General features: G+C 38.6%; 1 protein-coding gene across 1 annotated transcript in view; it reads right to left on the reverse strand.

The window, feature by feature from the left end:
* LOC122799665 overlaps window positions 1–26,019 on the reverse strand; it is a 1,990,791-nt gene that overhangs the window by 1,194,789 nt on the left and 769,983 nt on the right. The window lies entirely within an intron of this gene.

A 26,019-nucleotide genomic window follows, 5' to 3' on the forward strand; every position in this document is an offset into this window, starting at 1 on the left:
CCATTCTTCTGCAGGTGATACAGCTAATTCTAGGGCATTTTCAAGAAAGCACAGTTCTGAACTCCACCGAGACCAAAACTGGACGGATGGTATTACAATGGAATTTGCTTTTAACTCACTTCTTGTTGGAGGAGGGGGTTTATTATTTGTGCGTTACAATCGACTCCATTGTTGATGCATCTCTTGGGAAACTGAAAGAAAAATTGAACATTCCAACTTTGTCCTGTTTTTAGTCTGGATGCTATTTGTCCTCTTTGGTTCTGCATCACTGTTTCTACTCTGGCCAATGTCAAATCTAAAGCAAGTACAAGAACTATAAGAAGAAGGAATGAACAGATGTATGTCCCTAAAAACATCAATGAGCTGCCTTTAGGTTGTGTCAAAACACTGGAAGAATACAACCTAACACCAGGACAACTAGACTAGAAAAGTTCCAGCACTAGCAACTGTTTGACTGTGACAACAGGAGAGCAAACCTTTATCTGTGGGGAAACATGGACTAAATTTGATCAAACAGCATGGAAATCATTAGTGGAACTTTTTTACTACAAAAGGCCTTGAAAAGTCATTTAAGGGTTGATCTGTGGTTGGAATATTACATTTTATTTATCAATATAAGTTGTTTCTTACGGCTTAGTGTAAGTGTAGCTCCCACTGTATTTCATGTAGAAGTAATAGATTGTAGTTTTCCATTACTCCACAAGGCGAAGCTCCTTTTCAGGAATATAAAAGACAATTTCGAAAGTGAAAGAAGAGACTGGAACATTAGCTGAAGGAGCAAAGACTGAAACACGTAGCTGAAGGAAAAAGGGCCTTGCAGCATGACTGGATTTTCTTTTCTGGTGCTTTGGAACAGGGAAGTGTACTAGCAGATTGTGTCTGTCTCTGGCTGAAATCCTGGATAATGGTATTTTGTGGAGTCAGGAGAGAAGTCTGAAATCAGTAGCTCCACGCCTGCTATGATTCAGCAAGAAAAAAAGTTCCCTTAGGCCTAGTACCGAGAAGCCATAGATGATTACCAGAGTTCTGGTAGGTGATTTTCTACTTTTCTCATCAGAGGAACCATGGCGCCTAGTCACTAGGATATTCTCGACAGAGTGGTGAGAGGCTCTGGCCGTCATTTTATATTTTTATAAGATTGTGGTCCCCCCCAAATTCTTTGTGGATTACAAATAACTGGGATCCATATGAGCTTCAACTTGGGCCCCATCATGCTGGCAGCAAGACTATAAATAGTTACTGGCCAGTGAACAGGGTATAATAGAGTGTTTCATAGTTGGTCTGTTTAGAATTGATCAAGGGGGTAGAGGGTGTTAGTACTGCTGAATGACATTACATTCTCTCATATTTGTATTGTGGCACTATAAATCCTTATTGTTCAATGATGATGCATTTTGCCATGTTAGTACTGCTGCCCTAAAGAATCTTTACTGCTCAATGACATTGCATTTTCTCATATTTATATTGTTGCAATATAAATCCTCATTGTTCAATGACATTGCATTTTGCTCGTGTTAGTACCGCTGTCTTCAAGAATTTTGCTGCTCAATGACATTGCATTTTCTCATATCTGTATTGTTGTATCATGACTATTTTATTAGTTAATGATATTGCATTTTTCCTGTGTTTGTATTGCTGCATTATAAAGCTTTACTGTTCATTGATATTGCCTTCTTTGTGCATATTTGAATATCAAGACCTTCTTCTGTTGACTTTGGGGGAAGAGGGTGAATGTATGTTTTCATTGCATGCATATCTCATCTTATTTATTGCTAACTGGTGCACTGTTGAAATAATTTGTTTATGGTTGTGCTATTGCCTTTTTAAACTAGATGCGTCACCTAGAATAAAATCTGTCCCTCTTGCCACCTTGGTGTGTTGGGCCTATAGGGGTTTCACCAGAGTCAGGTAGGAAGGAGCCCATATCTCTTCAGCTACACCTGCGGGTACGCTACATTTGGGGACTCATCCGGGATTTCCTGTACTGCCTTGGACTCCACCCTATTACCCTGTATGTGTGGAAAGCAAATCCCAGCAGAAACATGAACCCAGAATTAGCCGCTAAGTGGTGCAAACAGCACAATGCTCAGTCAGAGCATTGCTTAGTTCTGGTGTTGTCAGGGGTCACATGAACTGATATGCAAATACATCAAGTCACAGGATCCTTGCCAGTTGTGGGGTATGGATTTTTGTTGGACAGCACTGTGGACCCTACCGAGCAGAGCACATTGGCCTTATTAGAATGGAAAAGTCCTTTAGTATATGAGCACATACCTTCGAGTGTACAAATTACATGTGAGAGTGCAGTCTGTCTGGTAATCCCTGAGAAGTGCGTTACCTCAGCAACAGAGAAAATACCTGTGGAAGTTATCCAAGTAGGTCAGAACCTTACACCAGAAGCTGCAGCTTCACTGCCCATAAATACTATATGGCCTGAAGTTTTGAATGCTTTGGGAAGTATTGTAGAAAAATGCTTAAAGCCTACACAGCCATTCACTGGGTTTGACTACCGCAAATTGTGTTTCTTTTGTGGCAAACAACCCACACCTCAGGGAGAGGAAGATTTTGAATCCTGGATGGATCAGGCTTCACAAGCCCTAGAGGAGTGGGATATCCCAGAATCTCAGAAGAAGCAGCAGATAGCTGAAAGTCTAAACGGATTAGCTGTGGACACCATATGCAACCTAAGGATGGTTAAGCAAGATTGCACAGCCAATGACTACTTAGGAGTACTGCAGGATGTGTTTGGAAGGACCGAGAGGCTGCTGACCTACTGTATCAGTTTGAACATACATACCAAGACGTTGGTGAGAAACTATCTGATTACATGAAGAGATCAGATAAAATGCTCCACCAGATCATCCTAAAGAAGGGGTGGATCCGAAAGTAGCTGACCAAGTAGGGAGCTCAAGCTATAGACCCCATTGTGTGGAAAATGAGGATGAGAAATTGGGAAGAGACTCTAACTTATTCTTAGTTGATTAAAGAGGTGAGGGAAGAGGAAGCCCTGTTGGAAGCCAAATCTCAGTGTTCAACAACAACTAAAACAGTGAGTGAACACCAGCAGGAGCCTATAGCCATGCTCACTACTCAAACAGGAGTTGTGGCCCAGAGTGTCCGCAATGGAGAGGTGTAACATTTGCAGATGCAGGTGTCTTCCCTGACCGATGCCATAGCTTAAGTCATCAAGACAGTTGCAGAATTGTAGAAAGCCATGATAACTTTAACTGAAGGGAGGAATACATTAGCTAGAACCTCCATGAAAGGACTCAGGAAAGAACCGAATCAGCCAATGCTCAGAGTTCCTACTGAATTTTGTTTTTGCTGTGGAGATGCAGGGCATATAAAGTGACAGTATCCTAATGCAGAGAACTTGAAAAGAGTGAATGAACTATTATTGGCTAGTGCAATGCAGGGAAATTTCAAAGGGCCTCAGTAAAGGCGCCAGCTAAGTGCCCATTTACAAAGAGTTCCATAAAATCTAACATCAAGAGACAGCATCCTGGATCCCTTTTCCACACTAACCCTTGTAATAGGGGAGAGAGAGAGACTACCTACTATGCACACTTCTAGCTCATCCAAGGTGAACAACCAAATTGGAAAGCCATCTCAGCCAAAATCTCAGCATCTCAGGCTGCAAAGCATTACTAAGCAAGAGTCTTATCCATTAAAATGGCGAGGTCAACCGGAGGTACCTCAACCACATGCTGACTGCCATACAGCTGAACAACACTGGAAACAGAAACTACCTGATGGCCTACTGGGACCATCCCCTGTCGTGTCAGTAAAAATAGAAGGAGTGTATAGTAAAGCACTGTTGGATACTGGTGCACAAATCACCATTCTGTACAGAGACTTCTACCAAAAATACTTAGCATTTGCCACTTGAAAAGTTAGAAGATTTGGAGATCTGGGGGCTAAGTGACATGAAGTTCCCTTATAATGGTTATGTCTCACTCAAGTTAGAATTTTCCACTTCAGTTGTTGGGTCAGCAGAAGTTTTTGAAACATTCGCTGTTGTGTGCCCCAGGCCAAAAGGAAAGGATTCAGCATCTATTTTAGTGGGGGCAAATACTCACCTCATCAGAAGAATGCTAATGCCTCAGTTGACCCAGGAACACCCAACACTACATCCTCTCCTGAGATCCATTTTCTGTGCCCTTCAAAGAGAGAAGGATAGTAAGAAAGATGAAATTGGTCATGTGCGGACCCTGTCTGGGAAAGAGCATATAGTTCACCCTGGTCAGGTCACCTGCTTGAGAGTCAAAGTGAAGATGTGTGGACAAACAGTTTCCTCTCATCTCATGACGGAAACAGATCCAGAAAGTGACTTGCCACCGGGGCTGGAACTAGTCCCAGAAGTTTGGCCTGCGGACAAGTTAAAGCATTCTTATGACACTTTGCCTGTGGGATTGAAAAATAAAGGAAGTACTCCCATTGTCCTGCGTTCACAAGTGCGTTTGGGAAATGTTTATGCTGCCACTCCCTTACCTGCATCTGTGTTGACAAGGAATGAGAGTACAGCCAACGAGTTGAAGCTGGAAGATATTGGGATAGGAGGTGGTCTCTTACCCCCTGAGTGGCTAATCAGAGTAAAAGAGCTACTAATGAAGAATAAAAATTGTTTTTCTACTAGTGAACTAGATGTGGGCTATGCAAAAAGTGCAGAACACCGAATAAGAGTAAAAGAGGACCGGCCCTTCATGGAACGTTACAGAAGAGTAGCCCCAGGAGACATGGAGGACCTAAGAAAACATTTGGAAGAACTAAAAGCCGCCGGGATAATTTGAGAGTCAAGAAGTCCATATGCCTCTCCCATTGTCATTGTCAGGAAAAAGAATGGGTCAATTCGCATGTATGTTGACTATCATACTCTGAATCAGCGAACCATTCCAGACCAGTACACAACTCCCCGGATTGAAGATGCTCTAAATTGCCTGGTGGGCAATAAGTGGTTCAGTGTGCTAGACTTAAGGAGTGGATAGTATCAATTCCCTATGCACCCACAAAATAAAGAGAAGACTGCTTTCATCACCCCTTTGGGAATTTTTGAGTTTGATCACTTACCTCAAGGTTTATCAAATGCAGCGGCAACTTTCCAGAGAATCATGGAAAGAACAGTTGGAGACATGCATCTCCTGGAAGTCTTAGTCTACCTGGATGGCATCATTGTCTTTGGGAGGACCCTACAGGAGCATGAAGAAAGACTGATGAAGGTATTGGACAGGACTGAGAAGAAAGGCATGAAGTTGTCATTGGACAAATGCTAGTTCTTCCAACCTTCAGTGACCTATGTGGGACATGTAGTGTCGGCAAATGGAATATCCACAGATCCCAGCAAAGTTGAAGTGGTGACATGTTGGCCCAGACCCAAAACTATCACAGAGCTGCGATCTTTCCTGGGGTTCAGCAATTACTACAGAAGGTTTCTGGAAGGATTTTCAAAAACAGCAAGACCCCTCAACCATTTGCTCTGAAATGATGAGAAAGCAGATGAAACAAATGAAGATATCCTTGTGAAAAAGTCTAAGGGATCGAGAAGTTCTAAAGAACTCATTGAGAGTCATTGGGCTCCTGAGTGTGAAGAGTCATTTGAGCAGCTTAAGTATTGCCTTACACATGCCCCTGTGCTGACATATGCTGCCTCAACAAAGCCATACACTTTACATGTGGATGCTAGCAGGGATGGCTTAGGAGGAGTCCTTTACCAGGAGTATGACAAGAAGCTGAGACCTGTGGCTTTTATCAGTCAGAGATTATCCCCCACAGAAAGAAACTACCCTGTATACAAGTTGGAATTCCTTGCCTTAAAGTGGGCAGAAGTGGACAAGCTGCATGACTATCTTTATGGGGCTGAATTTGAAGTGCAGACTGACAACAATCCTCTGACATACATCCAGACCACTGCAAAGCAAGATGCTACTGGCCACATATGGATGGCAGCTCTATGCAACTATAATTTCAGTTTGAAATACCACCCAGGACATGAAAATGGAAATGCTGATGGTCTGTCCAGAAGACCACAGGGAGATTTACACCCCAACGATGAATGGGTGGAAATTCCAGCACCAGGGGTGAGATCTATGTGTCAGATCGCAACCTGCTATCAACACACTGAATGTTGGGCCAAGAAGTTGGGTCTGTCTGCAGCAAGCATACCCCAAGCTTACTGTAATCTGGTCACTTTGCTGGCTTCATTGCTACCAGCTTTGAGTATCAGTGACCTCAGGAGAGATCAAAGAGAAGACCCCTTAGGTCAGCTGGTGGTAGCTGCTTTAGAGAAGAAACAAGTTAATATGCTTCGCAAGATATTCATCCTCTGGCAAGACTTTTGGCCAAAGAATGGGACAGACTCCAGATACAGAATGGACTAGTGTATAGGAGATCTCCTAGTGCACTCAGCAGTGAAAAATGGCAATTGTTGTTTCCTCAGAAGTATACAGAAGTAGTACTCTGGTCATTGCATGATAAACATGGTCATCTTGGTTATGACAGAACTATGGGTCTGGTACGAGACAGGTTCTACTGGCCATGCATGAAGCAAGATGTTGAGGATTACTGTCGTGCATGTCTTCATTACATATAGATTATTGTCGCACTTGTCTTCATTCCATTCAGAGAAAGATTCTGCCTACCAGAGCTGCCTCTTTGGGTCAAATGGAGAGCAATGGACCGATGGAACTGGTCTGTATAGAATTTCTGTGCATTGAACCAGATGACGGCGGGATCAGTAATGTGCTGGTGGTAACAGACCACTATACCAGATACGTTCAAGGATTTCCCACTCGAGATCATAAAGCTATTACAGTGGTGAAACCAGGGGCGGCTCGTGGCATAGGGCTGCCGGACTGCAGCCCTCAAAAATTTGTTCAAGTCCTGTCCTGATTAAAATGTTAAATAAAATTGATGAATTTCAATTTTAGGGTTTCTGTTTAATTTAATTGTTTAATTTAATTGCTTATGTATGGGATGTGTGTAGTATTATTTGTATTAGTTTACATGGTTTGGTTGGGGGTCTTCTTTGTTGGTTGGTTGGCTCTGTGAGGAGTCTGAATCTGAATCTGTGTTTTGTGTGGATTGCTTTGGTGCCCTGCCATTTTACAAAACAAAATTGTCTGCAGTTTTAATCCCCTGCTGAAATTTGTTTTGGTCCTCTCCGCAGTAAAATTGGACAGAATTTCAATTTTCAGGTTTTTGATTCCTTAAATTTTTGTATAATTGAATATTGTTGGTGGTAGTATTGGCTATAGGTTTTCTAGGTTGGTTGGTTTTTTGGTTGGTTGGGGTTTGTTTTCTTGGAGTCCTCATCTCCTGCTTGTGTTGTTTGTGATTTGCTCTCTGCCCTTGCCATTGTGGGATGCGTGTCGGTAGTATTAATCCCTCTGTCTCTAATTGTTTTTGTTCTGTCCGCAGTAGAATTGAAGAATTGACCCGGCATTCAAACTTCATGTTTTCAGAATACATAGTAGCACAACCTTTTTTTTCTAGCAATTCTCTAAGTTTATAAGATGAATATTTAAAATTTTTAAATTTTTTGGGATTTTATCCCCCATATTCCCCATTATCCAGGTTTTGGTTTAAGGTTGAAGGTTGATGGCAAGAACTGAACTGACAGATATGATGGACTGTATTGTGCATGTTATTATTTTGATAAATAACTGGTAGAAAGCATATTATTTACTGATAATGGACTGTAGAATTGTGCATATTTACTAATAATGGTGGACTGTGGAATTGTGCATATTTACTAATAATGGTGGACTGTCGAATTGTGTATGTATTTTGAATGTGGGTTTTTTGTGTCTGCTTTCATCATTGAGTTTGAGAGGCAGCAGAAGTTTTAATGCTAAGTTTTTCATTGTGAGACTGCATTGCTTTGTTTAACAGATTACTTAATGTTTGTGCTGTAAAATACAAAATAAAACAATGGCTGCTCCCAGTTCAACCATTATTTTGTCAGGGGAAGGGCAGCAAACTCAGACAGGCCCAGCTGAACTATACCTCCCAACTGTCTCCATTTCAAGAATGAATAGAGATTTTTTTTTTTTTTTTTTTTTTGGTTTGTTCATAATTTGTAGTTTTTATTTCCTAAATGATTTTGCCAGAAGTCAATAAATAATAAGTTTCTTCATAACCTTCCTTCAAAAAAATGCATGTTAGTAAAAGAGCCGTCTATCAACTGTCTCATTTTGTCAAGAGCAATTTTTTTAGTACTGTTTATATGTGCCCCAATATATTTGGCCTTGTTCAGATTTACGTGAAACTACTAGTTGAGAAGTTCTTTGTACACTATGGCCTGCCAAAAAGGATACACTCTGATCAAGGACATGATTTTGAGAGCAAGCTTGTCCATGAACTACTCACTCTGTTGGGAGTCCAAAAAAGCCACACCACTCCTTATCATCCTCAAGGGGATCCTCAGCCTGCGAGTTTCAACAGAACTTTACTAGATATGTTGGGGACACTATCTGCTGAGAAGAAGAGTCAATGGAGTAGGCATGTAGCCACATTGGTGCATGCTTACAACAGTACTAAAAATGATGCTACAGGATTCTTGCCTTACTTCCTAATGTTTGGAAGAGAAGCTCGTCTTCCTGTTGACGTCACCTTTGGAGTCACAGCTGATGATACACCAGCGTGATCTCACAGCAGTTATGTGGAGAGACTCAAGAAGAACCTCAGACAGGCTTATGAGCTTGCTGAAAAATCAACAGGACAAAGACATCAGCGAAACAAGGCACACTATGACAAAAAAGTAAAGATGCATGACTTGCAGCCAGGGGACAGAATTCTTTTGAGAAGTTTGGGAATACAAGGAAACCATAAACTAGCTGACCACCGGAGATCTGAGATTTACATAATTTGTTTTCAGCTACCTAATATCCCTGTCTACCATGTCTGCCTTAAGGGGAAAGAAAGACCCATAAAAACCTGGCACTGAAACAACTTAATGCTTTTGGCAAAATCAGTGGGGCTCATGAATCCGGAACCCAGAATGACTCAGCAGTAGCCTAACTCAAGGCGATCCCGAAGGTTAAGGCGGAGAGGAACTATCCTCTCCAATATTCAAGAAACTAATTTGTTTATGATTGTGCTATTGCCTTTTTAAACTAGACGTGTCACCTAGAATAAAATATGTCCTTCTTGCCACCTTGGTGTGTTGGGCCTATAGGGGTGTCACCAGAGTCAGGTAGGAAGGAACCCATATCTCTTCAGCTACACCTGCGGGTTCGCTACATAAGTTTCTTAAGGTTTAGAGAAATATAAGGACACAGATACTGATAACTGATTTTACCCACTGTGGTGTATGATAAATGCAGATGTGTTCTGAGGATAATTAAGTTAATTTGCATTGTAAGATGTAAAATCATCTTTTACCTTAAAAAAGTGCCAATAATGTTAATCTGCATGGCTGAAACTTTCTTGGACACAATTACAATCATCTAGAGTCTGGCTTTTTTAATGTCAATATTTTATCTTTTGGACTGTGCTTATTAATTTAGCTGTTGTACATGACTGTTTATCCAGGCTGCCCATGATTCTAGTTTAAGACGCACCAAGAAGTAAATCACAGACTCGAAACTGTTGAAAAATAGCTACAACAGACTGTCCATATAGTATCCTTCACTTCAGTAGTTCTGTCTCAGTTCAATGTACAAGTTACAAGTCACCACGTTGTGAAATAGTTTTGACAGTTTAATAAAAAGTACAGCCAGATAAAAAGTAATCCAAATTAAGCGTTTTTCGTCTTCTAAGTTACAAAGACTTCTTCAGATAATTTAAACATTTTACTACCCTATTTTAAATACCCTCCTAATAGATCACATGGTACATTCAACCCAATAGCTCACTGTTTAAAATTCCATTAATTGTTGAATAATTAATTAAGCAACAAGTGTTATGCAAAATGCACTAAATAAAATGAATCACCATATCTACATGAAAGGTAATGTGTACATAAAATGAAAAACATTTTTTATATACATTTAAGTTGTACACTTTAGTTCAGTGTTTAAAAGTTTTGTTACTATACATTAATTTTAATTGCCCTTAGTTCACATACTTCAGGCTATACTTATGTTAAGTGCACCTGTTTAAATTCTTTAGTCTTAACATGCATACAATGGAATAAATTTTGTTTATTCCTGGGTAAAGGCAGGCATTTGTGCATAATTGCCACACCAATTCTAACCTCTCTAGTAAAAGGCTATCAGGTCCACCTCTTCCATCTGATCTTATCTGATCTATAACTCGGAACTTAAATATGTGCTCTGGATGTTCTACTATGTGTCTTGCAAGTGCGTTCTCTGACTTCCTACGGCTAATACTATACAAATGTTTGTATACTCTTTCTTTCAAAGTCCTGATAGTTTTCCCTATATAAAATACATGGCATTGTTGGCATTTTGCCAGGTACACAATCATTTTGGACTGACAATTAAATTTCCCTTTAGTACAGTATTTTCTATTTCTAATGTAAAAAGTCTGACCGGTTTCCATGTGCTTGTAAAAGTTGCACATTTCACACTTGGTCATCACTGGGTTTCTAATCAAATTATAGGACTGATTTTCCAAAATGCTTTTAACATTTCTTCCCTTCCTGAATATAATCTGGGGGGGGGGGGTTGGGAGCTTCTTGCTAACAGATGGGTCATTTTCTAAAATCTCCCAATTCTTCTACAAAATATCTCTCAAATCTCGTGCACTGACACTATATGATGTCACAAAACTGTAACTTGTAAAATTATATTCTCTAATAGTGTTTCTACACTCTGTAATTCCATTGTCAGTGCAATTAGTTCCTTGTTCAAACCATAAAATGGGTTTGTATATCCCCCTGTTTCTCATTACTAATTTCATCAATTAATTGTCGTATTAAGTCATGGGGGTAACCCCTATTGAGGAACATTTCTTCGAGTTTTTCTCATTCGATCTGAAAATCAGATTTAAGGCTAGTCATTCTAGCAGCTCTTACCAGCTGTCCTTTCACCACAGATCTTTTTTGGTGATACGGGTGACAGCTGGTAAAATGTAAAAAACTGTTGGAATATGTTTCCTTTCTGAATATAGTGCTAACATACCTGTTGTTGATACTATCTTTTCTTAACTCAATGTCTAAGCAGGAAATCTTGTGCTCCCCATAATTTGATGTAAAGCTCAAAAATTCTGTAGTGTTGTTCAAGTAATTGAGTAAGTCCATGGCTGTTCTTTCATCACCTTTGATGATGACAAAAATGTCATCCAAAAATCTTGTGTAGAAATAAAGTTGTTCCTTAATATTGGGATTGTTCCAAATATATTCGTCTTCCCAGTGTGCCATGACTAGATTTGAGAAGCTTGCCCCACATGGGGACCCCATGGCGACTCCTATTTTTTGCAAATAGATGATGTTATCAAATGTAATATAATTATTACTTAAAATTATGTCTAATAACTCTTCAACCAAGCCAATTTCACTACAGGGGGGCTCCCAAGTTATTCAACTTACTGGAAACCCACTCAATCCCTTCTTGATGTGGGATAGAAGTGTATAACTCTTTTACATCAACTATCATAAAATTAAAGTCAGCTCTAAATTTCAGTTGACTTATTTCCTTCAGAAATGACCATGAGTCCTTACAAATTTGGTTCTCATGTTTTATGTATTTCTTCAAAATGGAGTCCACTACTTTAGCGCAACCATATGTAATACTACTACGTGCGTCTACCAGTGGTCTCATAGGGTGGTCCTCTATATTTTTGTGGACCTTTGGTACACCAAATAGTAACGGAGTTCGTGGTGCTGCCATGGTCATGTAGTTGTACATGTCTAAATCAATTTTTGCTTCTATAAACAAATCATTTATGTAGGCTTTTATTCTGGTATAAGCTATGTTGAGTTCTTTTCTTGAAACATTTACGTATGTCCCACTGTCCAACAAAGACTTCATTCTTTGTTTATAGTCGTGTTTGTGCATAATGACTAACCCCCTCCCTTATCTGGTTTCATGAATCTGAGGGGTAACTTTTGTATGTCTCAAATTGCCTTCCATTCCTGTTTAGTAACATTTCTTTCACTTCTAACTATCTTTTTACTTTCTATACTATGTCTGAAGTCAATTTCGCACATTTTATCGATTAAGGCTACACTGTTATGCAATGGCGGATTGTAAGTGCTAGTTACATAGAATTCATTCTCATTATGTTTATCTAGGCCCATAATCACTGCTAAATTAACTTTACGTATAAATAACTTGAGATCAATAAGCGTTTGTGCTAAACGCGCTTTATCAGCAATAACAAATGTTTGGCCTTTAGCAAATAATTCAATCATGTCAAGTCCCATTTCAGTCTTTGTGTAATTATAGACTTTAAAGTCTTTCTGTACATTCGTCAGTATTTTATAATACCTTTCACTGATGACGTGTACTCCTTCTATCTCCTCCGTTTCTTGTTGTTGCTGGAGTATTGTTGTTCCGCCCCTGGGGATTGTGGTTCTGGTTCTGATGGTGAAAATTTTCACTGTTGTCATAGTTTTGATTTTGGTAGTTGTTATGGGTACGTTGACTTCCAGTGTTAGAATTATTTTTCTGTGTAATTCTCTCACTTCTTCGAACCTCATTGCTATTGTTAATACCCATGTCGTCTGTTCCATTTGTAGATTGCGTTCTAACTCCTACTTCCTGGAACTTAAAATCTTCTCCTTCTCTTGATGTCATGCCCATTGGTTTCCACACTTGCGATTGGGGAGGTTTTGGGTATGCTGTCCCATTCCTGTACGCTGTCTTATCTCGTTGCATTTTCTTTATTTTAGTGGTCCGTAATTTCTCCATTAATTGGTTGATACTTTTGAATGCTCTATTGTAGTCAAATTTATAGTCTGTGTCATTTTTAATATCTTGATCTATTTTTTTGTATGTCTATGGATACAATTTATAAATTGGATTGATAGTGTTTAGCCATTAATTCTAGGAGTTCTATGCCATGTTTATCAAAAAGGATTAATAAATACTTATGAAAAGCCGACCCTTCTTCGAGTCCCGTTGGGTATTGCCACACTCTTAGACCTTTCGGTACAACTTTTTCCTTGATACACTCTTGGAAATAGGACACTTCTAATTGGAGCTTTTTGTATTTAACTAATGTGTGGTCAAGCATTTTTAAATTAGTTGCAATAGATGCTTTACCTCCAGCTGAGTTCTCCTGTTGTGTTAACTGTCTGACATTACTTAATGTCATTGGTTCGTGTAACCAAGCTGAAACATTAGGAGTCCCAATGAGCCCCGAGGTGATATTCAATCCAGCAGTGTTTTCAGTTTGAATCCTGAAGCAATTACAGTCTCTATTAGGGTCCAGTAACAAACACTCCAAATTAAAATGTGTAGAGGTAGTAGGGATAGCATCAATCCTATTGTATTTACTCGAGTTAACTCTTGTTTGACTTATAGAATTGATGCTAGTTCCATTAGGCTGGCTGTTAGTTGTTAATCCTCCCAATGTATCCAGTCTGTTGGACAGATCTTCTATTCATTGCAAAAGCAAGTTGAATAAGACCGTTAGGTTTCCGGGTTTGTTACCTTGTGTCTCTGGCAACTGGGTACGGTCTATATTGTCATTAACACGTAGGACAAGACACACCAAGAAGTAAATCACAGACTCGAAACTGTAGAAAAATAGCTGCAGCAGACTATCCAAATAGTATCCTTCACTTTAGTAGTTCTATCTCAGTTCAATGTATAAGTTACAAGTCACCACGTTGTGAAATAGTTTTGACAGTTTAATAAAAAGTACAGCCAGATAAAAAGTAATCCAAATTAATGCCTGCCTTTACCTGGTAATAAATGAAATTTAATCCATTTTATGCATTTTAAGACTAAAGAATTTAAACAGGTGCACTTAACATAAGTATAGCCTGAAGTATGTGAACTAAGGGCAATTCAAATTAATGTATAGCAACAAAGCTTTTCAACACTGAACTAAAATGTACAACTTAAATGTATATAAAAAATGTTTTTCATTTTATGTACACATTACCTTTCATGTAGATATGGTGATTCATTTTATTTAGTGCATTTTGCATAACACTCGTTGCTTAATTAATTATTCAACAATTAATGGAATTTTAAACAGTGAGCACATTGGGTTGAATGTACCATGTGATCCAATAGGAGGGTATTTAAAATGGGGTAGTAAAAATGTTTACATTATCTGAAGAAGTCTTTGTAACTTAGAAGATGAAAAGCGCTTAATTTGGATTACTTTTTATCTGGCTGTACTTTTTATTAAACTGTCAAAATTATTTCACAACGTGGTGACTTGTAACTTATACATTGAACTGAGATAGAACTACTAAAGTGAAGGATACTATCTGGATAGTCTGTTGCAGCTATTTTTCTACAGTTTCATGATTCTAGTTTAATCAGACTGAGACGCATGTGAGCTTACCCTCACAAGGATTTACAGCTGTGGTCAGTATTTTTCTTGGCTTAGCCACCCTTGCTTCTGTTTATTTTGGGTAACTATCCTGAGATGTAAATGAATCTGCACCCACAATAATTTGAAACCACAACCAGGCTTTTTCTTGTAGTGGTATGGGTCATAGTTACTCAGCATTATGCTGTCCTACAGGTAGCACAGTACTGTCTCATGTGACTTTCTGAGCATCCAGTGTACTTTTACTGAGATACACATTTCAGATGCACATCTGAAAATAGACTGTAACATTTGTCTGATGTGTATCCCTGCTGTCTATTTTAGTTACAACCTCCCCCAAAATGCCCACAGTTTATACTGTTCTTACTTCATACGACTTCTCAAAGAATGCATTTAATCCATTCTCCATTATCTGATTTTTCTTTACAGTCTGCTGAAGTGTCTCAACAATTGTCTTTATTTTTCCTGTTTTCAACTATGCCAGATTCTTTCATAACTGCATGTGCACAGACTGACTAAAACCCACTGACACTGAAGGTGTGGCCTGCTTTGTTACTCTCCCTCCTCCTTTTTCCAGCAACTTAAAGAAATTAAATACATAATCGTGTATTCTTCTTATATGCTGTTTTACTCCATTCATACATTTTACAATAAAAAAGCTGCACATTTAATAAGTTGTGCTGTAATAACTGATTTTATAACAACTGCAAATCCTGCCTATTATTTTTTTTCCACGTATTTCAATACTTCAATATTGTTCTAAGGATTGTTCCATTTTGTTGCTAATTTATAATAGAGATTGAAGTAATTTGCTTCTGCCCTGTCTTGGTAACCTTCAACATTACATTGTTAGAGGCATTAGATGAGCATTGTACCACTGTAAAAATGCTCACAATCAGTTGATAGTGGCACTCAATAATTGCAGACACAAATGCTGACATGCATTTCAAATGAAGAAGTATACTCGTTGGTTGATCTTAGTTTTATTTACTTGTCTTTCTATGTATCTGCTTGCTTTGCTGTCCTGCTTAGGTCCATAAAGTGTGTATGGTCATACTGACTGGCTATCGCTCCAGTTGCTTGGTTCATCCCTCGTCCCCAAACACCTCTGGATTCATATCTTTACACCTACATAATCCCAGCCTCAACTGCCATCCATACAGCAATAAATCAATTATGTACACTTGCAGCACCAACTTTTGTCTGCACTTCCATTTATCACAATCATCCTCTCAAAGCATAATCGGTGTATATCACAGCTCTCCTATAACCTCTCTAACATAATTATAGGTGTATAAATTACTAAATGAAACAGCACCAAATTCTGTTCAACACTTATAACAATATGGATATATGTATGCGAACACTAATACTAAAGTCAGTCTCCCTCTACAAATGCTGAACTGCTTCTACCTTCTTTTTTGAACTGCTTTCTCCTCACTAACTTCAATATAACACACCTTCCCAACACCTTCAATGCCTAGGATTACTAACTTTCCTAACCTCCCTCTCTTACCTAACACAACTCCCACATCCTTCCTATAACCCACCCTACACTGTACATCCATACCCCAACAATCCCCCCTACCCTCTTTCTCCTCAATACCTCCCGAACTCTATCCCATCCTCATTATCTTATTCTTTAAACTAAAAATTCTTTCAACCCTAGCCACACCTACCTATCACCACCACTCACAAAATAACAAACACATCCTCCACACATACCTTAAACCTCATTCTATTACTGCACATATAAATCAGCTACTAAGCCTACTCTTCCTCTCCCTGTTTCGTGATATTCATTCCAACCCTGGCCCCAACAACTCCTCACCTAACCATACACCCACACATATCCTCACTCCTCATTCCATTCACTTCACCACTTTAAATGCACAAAGTATATATAACAAAATCCCCAGTCTCCATGCTTGGCTCTCACATAATCACCCTGATATCATAACCATCTCAGAAACTTGGCTAAAGCCTAACATAAAAGACTCAGAAATACTGCCCCCTGGCTATCAAATTATATGCAATGATAGACCCAACAAAAAAGGAGGTGGTGTAGCCATTATCTACTCCTCCTCTTACACAGTCACACCTTTTACCAACCCCATTCCAAATTTCTCCACATCAGAAATAACAATAGTCCACCTAAAGATCAATAACCAAAAATCCATATGCATAGCAGCCATATATACCCCCCCAGCAATAACAATATCCCAATACTAGAAGATATTCTTTCTTGGTTCTCTTCCAATATCAAAAATGAAACCTTTATTCTAGGCAACATAAATATCAACTGGGCAAATATCATTTCTCAACCCCCTTCCCAAGCAATCAACCTCTTTAATTTCTGCCAAATCATTTAATCTCCCACTAGGCCTAACAAAAACAAAAATGGAGACTCTGGTACCATCCTTGACTGGATTTTAGTATCTAACTCTAATAACATCTCCTCTTCAGGTATCCTTCCAGACCCTATTAGTGACCACATGCCTGCCTTCGCCATCTGCCACTCATTTCCTACCCATAAACAGCATCACTACATTCAAATTCGTAACCGCTCTAATTTCAACCCACATATTTTCACTGACTGTCTAGACCAGACCAACTGGTCTCCCTTAAGAACCCTACCCCTTGATAATGTTATCACCCATTTTAATGAAACCTTCTTGAACTTACTAAACAGCCTTGCCCCACTCAGGACCAAAAGAGTCAAATCACATATCTGTCCCTGGTTATCAAAGAGACCAAACAAACCATGCTACAACAAGACAAAAAATGGAAACAATACCATAAATGTAAACTATCTAATATTCTAATAGAATTCAAACAACTCCAGAATGCCGTTAAAAAACTAATAACCAAAGATCAGAAATCATACTATACCAAGCTTGAATCTGAGCACCCCAGCAACCCAAAAAAGTTCTGGAACACAGTCTCCTCTCTCCTTAACTCTGGAGACACAGCTAATCCTTGCCCTAACCCCAACCTCACATACCCTGATATTACCTCCTCTTTCAACAACTTCTTTGTAAACTGTATAGCTAAACTTACCACCTCCTTTGCTCACCCACCACCTAACTCTCCTCCACAGGCACCCCTCCTCTCCACCAATACTGACCTTCCCACCTTTAACCTCCACCCCATCCCTACAAACACCATAAAGAAATTATTACTCCAGCTAAAACCCTGTAGTACTGCCCCAGACAACCTACCACCGCTATACCTCAAACTAGCAGCTAACAGCATTGCCCTGCCAATTTCTATACTAATCAACAGATGTATCCAAGAGTCCCATGTCCCTTCTTCTTATGGAAACATGCATTCATCATTCCTCTCCACAAAGGTGGCACAAACAATGATACCACTAATTTCAGACTCATCACCATCCTCTCCCCATTATCAAAAATCCTGGAAAAATGCATCCACTCACAAATGATGACACATCTGATACACAATAACCTCCTTACCCCAACTCAACACGGTTTCCGTCCTGGCCATAGCACAATTACTGCCCTTCTATCCTTCCTGGAATGCATTAACCAGGCCCATGACTCTAGCAAATTAGTATCTACCCAATTCCTCGATCTATCCAAAGCCTTTGACACCATCTCCCACCCTATCCTCTTATCTCAACTATCCTCTCTTAACCTATCCCCCTTCTCTGTAGCCTGGTTCTCTAGCTACCTCTCCAATAGACATCAAGCTGTAAAATGGAAATCTTCTATCTCCACCTTCCTTCCAACCCCCACAGGCATCCCCAAGGATCTGTTCTTGGCCCCCTACTCTTTAATATATTTATCAACAACTATCACCACTCTATCCCTGATACCTCTCTAATTCAGTATGCAGACAATTCCACAATCATCTGCACTGCTGACTCCCTTTCAGACTTGCAGTTAAAAACACAATCAGCTTTTACCAAAACAGAAACCTGGATGCAAAACCATCACCTAACCCTAAATGCTACCAAAAATAAGCTAATGATTTTTACTCCCTCCAGAGTCACTACCTTCAACAAAGCCTCATTTTCTATACTAAGTCAAGATAATACCCCTACTGAAATTATTTCATATACTAACTTGATTGGTGTCATCATCAATGAACACATAAAATTTGACATCCATATTAATACTGCCATCAAAAAAAACATCAAAAACTAGGTCTCCTATACCGACATCACCATTTCCTCACCCCCCCACCAGAAAAGCCCTTGCCTCCTCCTACCTCCTCCCCTCTCTGTTATATGGTGCCCCTCTGTTCAACAGCATTCAACTTGGTTTACAGTCCAAATTAGAAGCCTGCTACAACAAAATAAGCAAATTCACCACACATTCCAAAACCTTATCACATCACTGCCTCTCTCATCAACCCCTAAATTGGCTAGAACTGTCTAACTAAAATTCATAAAGCTAACTACCGCCCATAAACTCATCTTCATACCTTCTAGCTGCCCTTCCCTCTCCTCCTCCTTAACCCCCTATATTCCAAATCGCCCACTAAGATCACAAAACCAAAACCTCCTTCAAGTACATAAACCATTATGACCTCCCGGCCAACTCCTGCTTTCATACTCCCTATCCAAACTTTGGCATTCACTCCCACCCCACCTTCAAACTGTCTCATATCTCCCTAACATTAAATCCCTCTTACACTCCTACCTGTCCTCTAAATGGACATGTCCCTGCTCCTTCTCTACTTGAACCCCAATCTCATCCCCAATTCTCTCTACTATTCCTTACAACCTCCATCTGAGTTTCTTTCTCCTCTCACACAAATCCTACTACCACTACCTGACTGTTTGCTACCCTACTTACTCTACTATATTATTCTCTTTCTGAACTCCAGCCTTTGCCACACATCGCCTGCAACAGTACACTTTCTACTAAAGCTCTTTTCTCCTTTCTGAATTTCCATTGCCTAATGAATATTTTATCTATTTCTGCAATATATGTTGTAAATTCCAACACTTCTGCTTTTTGCATAATTGTTAACTACACCATATATTGTCTTATTATCTCACTTTAACATGTATGAGCCATCTACTACTGTTTATATTACTGTGCTTATTTTGTGATTTGCTTGTTTTATATTGTAATTTGCTTAGTTATGGAGTTTTTCTCCCCGGGCCTCCACTGAAAATGGGTTCTTCTGGCCCAGTGGACTTCCCTGGTTATCAAACTGAAATAAATAAATAAATAAAACTATTTGATAGCATTCCTAAAGTTTAGAGAAATATAAGACAGCTAGAACATATGGCCAGCGACTGTAACTCACACTTCCCTTAGTAACACTGACCCTATTCACAGCAAGGCTGTTGTTATAATATCATCCAACCTGCGATAAACACAAACTACCCCACTCTGTCTTACAGTAATATTTACACAATCTTAATACCCTGATTATTGCTACCAACATTTCAAATACTTTATGTAGCAATAACTAGCCACAAAAGAAAAATACTAATTACACTGTTGGCACCAAAACACACACACACACACACACACACACACACACACACACACACACACACACACACACACACACACACAAAATCATGCAAAAAAACAGCCTATATAAATGATTACCCTCCCTTTATTACTGTCTGGAGATGTTTATCACAGCCCTGGGCCCATCTCACCAACACTCCAACAGAGCACATATGTCCACTCCCAAAGCTATCTATGCTAAACACTTCCAATTAGGATGGCCTAACCATGGAAGTATCAATAATAAATTAAATCAGAGATGTCTATGGCTAGCACAACATAATAGAGGATTAAAAACCGTAGCTACCTCATTCATCATACATTAATTTGGCCCTAATAGTTAATAGCTGGCCTCAAATTACAAGAAACATCACACTTAAAACAGTCACAGTGTAGTACTCTACCCCCAGTCTCACATGCATCTTTCAGTGACATAATGGAAATTATGTTGTATCACACTAATTTATTTGCATTTGATTATCGGGAAAGTTTGACTGAGCAGTAACCCCTTTTCAGCAAAGGTCTTAGGAAAAAAGCTCCACAGAGTACAAGTGCATTTTCATAAAGAAAAAAAGATGAAATACATATCAAGAGTAAGCTACATTTATCTAAAATGAAGTAAATGTACGCTGTGTTACATTATAACTCTATGCACCTAAACATATAATGGGAATCTTGGAATTTGTGCAACAAGGCTAAAGCTACTTTGCTTGCTACCATATCAGTTGTAACAGCCAGCTTGGAGAAGGCAGCAGAAGATTAATAAGAAGCATATAAAAGATCAAGGTTTAAGGATCAAGCAGATTTAGTTAAATACAAACCAGTGTAACGTGCTTAGGATGTATCACTAGCAGGGATGCTGAAGTAGATTATGAAATAAACAAGCAAATTGCAGACTCCCTAAACAGGGCAGATGAAAACAACAAGCATTAAAACAGATTTGGACAGTTCTGTAGACAATGTAGCTCTCCCTGTAATGCATGGGAGCAATAGCCCTCAGATTTAGAAAGTTTTCTAAGAGGCTTGTTCTTTTTTAAAGGGTTCAGTGTCTTTATGACTACTTGTAAAATTTTTTATTGTTTCTTTGTTTCTTGATCTTGTTATTGGAAAGCAGATTATGATTTTCAGACTTTTATTGTCTTTTGATCAGGTTAAATAATGTTATATACATGGTTAATATGTATTTGCTGATTATTGGTTTGGAGCACATTTTTTGTACATGTTTATTAAAGGTTTTCAAAAACAACTGAAAACATATTCAGGCTCATGTTAACCATTCTTACATGACATTACATAGCCAAGCTAAAAAAAAGTAATCAGATGCCCTAAAGTCACATACCAATGCAACAGGCAAACCTCAACTTCTTCAAATCCAAGTCATTTGCAAAAGGAAGTAAATAACTAACTGCTCAACTTTTATGTCCATACATCATTCATTCTTTAACTGCTATAGGCTTTGCTACAGAATTTTCTGATACTTCCCCAGGATATGCAGTAGGTAACTTCCCATATTTCATAGAACCCTATGTACTGTTCTTATTCTGTCTCCTACAAAAGGTGTCGGTACACAACCACAAATCTCCCAGCTCAAATGGTGTCTTACTGTTGTTCCTTAAACAATGTCATGATGTGATCTCCTAACTTATATCACATATATTTAATTTCACTCTCTCATAACAAACATTCCTAATTATATCTAGGGAAAAAATGGTTATCACTCCAATTACCAAATGAGGTAAAAGGCTAATATTTCTTTTTTTTCACCTCTTCCTAAAGCTGTAAACAACCAATGTACCATTTTCCTTTACCAATACACTACCCTTGTACTAGTATGGTTTCATAAAATACAAAAGTATCAGAATCACTGTTCCTGCGTGCGCGTGCACACATACACACACACACACACACACACACTGATACAGTACTCATCTACCCTGTTTGTTAATCTGTCTAAAGCTTTAGATTCAACTATAACATACTACTTAACTTACTCTATACTCGAGTTTTGGGTAGTACACCTTAGGATGGTTCCTCAGTTACCTCATAAATAGAGAGCTTTTTGTTCCAAAACTTTTAAATACAACTCATTTTCACAACCACAAAAAAATCACTACTGATGTTTCCCAAGGATCTATTTAAGCCCTTATGATATTTATCTGATTCATCAATTCATAGCCCACAAACCTAAAATTGTCCAACATTTTTCTTTATGAAGATGACCTTCTCCACTATGAAACAGCCACCAGCTATAATAGTTCAAAAACTTCAGCACACTCTCAAAATCTTTATCTGCTGCTGCTTAAAATGCAAATCACATCAAATGCTAAAAAGTGATTCTTGGGATGTGGCTGAAATAGGTTCACTACAGATCAGTGCACAACCCTGTTAACAGACATAAATAAATGCAAAGATATTGTGGAAGTAATGGATAAGGACTTGTTAAACAAAACTTTTATCAGCAAGCAATAAATGATTCTTTTGAAAACCTTCTGAGATATTGCCTTCTAGAGTGCACTGTCTAATTGTTTGAAGAAAAACTGCTAACAGTAGAGCAAAGAGATGTGCCGAAATTGGACAATCCTGAATCATTCTTGTCACTGATATTTTAGTTTGCTCGGAGATGTAAAGAATTACCTCTATTAAGGTAATAGGAAAGTTAAAAGTAAGTAAAGCTACTGTGAGAACGGAAAAGCCAACTAATAAAATCCCTTTCAGCACCGAAGCAGAGTGCTAATTAAGGTGCATACTGTCCCTCTTTGTCTTATCTAGCAGACCAGAGACTTTTTTTTAGTTTTAAAGGAAATATATTTTCATATTAAAAATTGCAGTAAATAGCATGTCATTCATATTCAGAAATTAAATACAGTTTTAAGAGCAAGAAATGCTAGTGCCTTTCTAGCCTTATGCATGACAGAAATAAGAGTTCATTTCAAATACTCTTGAGTTAGCTTCCCAAAAATGATTAATTCATTATTTCATAAGTAAAAGTGCATATTACTTTAGCAACCACAAAAAGATCAGAGTATAATCTGAAAGATACTATAAATGCATTTCCTCCCCCCCCCTTTTCTGCATTCAACTGAATTAATTACATACTGGACAATATAAATCTATTTCCAGCCTTCTCCAAGAGCACCCTCATCCTTATCACTGTTTTCAACATGAGACAGATATTTAGAAACCCTGTGAGAAAGCAAACAAATTAACATTTATATCAAATTCAGGATTAGGCTCCCAAACTCAAAACTGTATTAAAAGAAGTTGAAAGTTTTCAGTAATCTATTTCCTCTGCCAAAAAATGGCAAACAATATATATTAGGGAAAAAAATAGCAATTTATTCACTATTTAAGCTAACAAACAGTCTTTGAATCTTGTGAAAGAATTTGTCTGTGCTATGAGGGGATTTGGGTTTGCTCAAGTGATAAATTTTGCTGCCTACATATTTGGGAATATGCTGGACTTGGCTATGATCACTGATTTGGAGGTGGAGCCTATCACATCATTTGATCACAGACTGATTAATTTTTTTTTTTTTTTTTTTGTAGAATTAACCCAGAAGGCAGCCAGTCCACAGTTGAATGGTGTTTACAGATCTGGACCGGGTTACTGGCTTCTGCCTTGCAGAAGCAGCATTTACAGGAAGTCATTGTTGGGAATGCTGGTGAGGTATTTGAAGTCTATATTACGGTCTCCAAACTGTATAAATTTGGTACATCTTGTGCTATGACAGCCAAGGTATCACCTTTATCTTCATGCTTTAAGAAGGATTGAGTTAAGATGGCACCATTCTCGCCAGCTAGAGCTTCTGAGAGATCTTGGTAGAGGTGCTGAAAAAACTCACAGTTCTCTTTCAGGTGGAGGGTAGGCTTAGCAGTCTTGCCTGTCTCACCTGTCTCACCAAATGAAAGTCTTTTTCTAATGTAGAATGTAAAATTACCAGTCTTTGGTTGCTAAGCTTGCCTCCATCATGTTTAGTGCTGGTCATGATGCACTACCTGGAATATGCTGTGTGGATCTGCTGATTTCTCCTTCTAGTTTATACTTGTGGCAATTCAATAGAATAAGTTATTAACTTACCTAATTACTAGAACCTGTCAACATGGGTTCACAGTCTCAAACACCACACGTCATAAGCAGCTTACCACACTATCACAGCCACCCAACACTAGATCCACTTAGTTGGGGGTTGTAAATAAATAAATCACTACCTAAGCTTTCTAGACACTGCTTAGACAAACCTTAGCCACATAGTGTTAAACTCAGAAAAATTACCTCATCTGCAGGATTACCCTCATGTAAGGGAACTCAGTCTGGCATTAAATGCATACCCGTAAGGTCACCAAAGGCTGTCACAACATATGGCAAAGAAATAGTAATACGTGAGTCAATAGTCAGGCACACACTGATGTTTTAATCACCAGGCTGAACAAAGAAAGGGTCACAGTTAGCTGTTTGCTGGCACCAGGTTCCACACTGTAATCAGAGGCCCTAGGTCCCATCATCCCAAATGTAAGTATGACCACACAATTTTCCACAATGGAAGGGGGAAACATAAGATGCTCCACCACAGATAAGATGGAGAGAAACTTGTCTGAGATAACACAATTTTCAATTTTTTCTTCTTTTTCTTTCAGAATATGAGTAGACTTTCCTAGCTATACCTTTTAGCATTATGGGTTCACTTTGGCTCTTTCTAACTCCTCAAATATACTTTAAAAAGTACCTTTATTATCTTTTGTATTTATGGCCATATTTAATCCAAACATCTAGATGGGACAGACGTATCTCACCAACTTCAGTACAAGGAAAAGAGAACAGTAAAACCATGTTTCTTTCTGTGAAGGAGCAGCAAGCTCCCCCCCAAAGAAAAAATAAATAAGTAAATAATAATGCCACTCATTTTCTTGCCCAGTATTCCTGACAGAGTACTCCATATGGAATTTTTAAAGTCTGCAATCTCATTACACTCTGAAAACATATGTTCCCATTTACCTCTTCCTTTCCCATCACACCTTTAACATTTGCCATCTGCCTAAGGAAAAAAATCTCTGGAGTTTGCTTAGGTTATAAAAGTACCTATGAAAACACTTCCAAGCAAAAATCCCAAATCTTCTAGAGTATGTTGCATATTTGGGAGGCATACATAAGTCCTCCCATTGTTTCTTTGTGAATTGCTTATCTAATCTCTCATCCCAATCTTTTCTGACTTCCTCTGATTGATTCTTATAGTTATCATGCAATATTTTATATACCTTACCAATTATTCCTTTTTTAACAGTAGCTTCTAGTCTAGATTTAACTAAAAACTCAACCAGTGCATGTCTTTCACTTATGATCCCCCTATGCCTTTCTCTTTGCCTTTATTATGATATCAATCCCTGATAGGAAGGCAGTCTCTAGACAGCTGTCCACACGTCTTCCTGGCCTCTTCCCATTCTATTATATTTCCCTCTCTAATTATTAGTTCCCAATAAATACTTTGGTTTCTTTGCTAGCTTCCTCCAGAAAATGCCAGCCCTCCCTTGTGCCTATTCACTGTTCCTCTAATTGCAGTCATTCCTATTTCTCCATTCATGTGCTGGCTTAGTTGTAAGTATACTTGCTGCTATTTTATGAATACATTATTCTGCATGACTGTTATTCTTAGTAAGGATCTGCATCCAAAATTCCACTCTCTCCTTATTTCTTGAATTTCCCCCTGCTTCATCCTCAACCCTTTTCATTTTGAATTATAGCTTTCTGCTTGTGTTACGTATAAAAACCTTAACTGTGTACCTCTAAAATATCCTTCAGATCAGGTAATCCTAAACCACCTTGTTCAATTGGAAGGATCAGACTTATAACTTCAGAGCTTATAATGTCTAATGCCCCCTCAGCTCTCCCAGACACTCCAACTTTTATACCTGCAAATATGTTTGTCTTACTATTGCATTCCATACCTACAACAAAACTGATAAAAACAAATGGTGGAGCTAAAGGCAGACCACTGCAGAGCTCAATTACTCAACATCACTGCTGCATTAATAATCATGAAAACCACTCTGTTTTCTATCTTGCAGCCACTTCTGGACTTACGTTTTAAAAGGAGGTATACCCCAATAACCCTTCACC

The sequence above is a fragment of the Protopterus annectens genome, chromosome 1.part0 (assembly GCF_019279795.1).
Source record: "Protopterus annectens isolate FY-2018-M chromosome 1.part0, PAN1.0, whole genome shotgun sequence".
Classification (NCBI taxonomy): Eukaryota; Metazoa; Chordata; order Ceratodontiformes; family Protopteridae; genus Protopterus; species Protopterus annectens.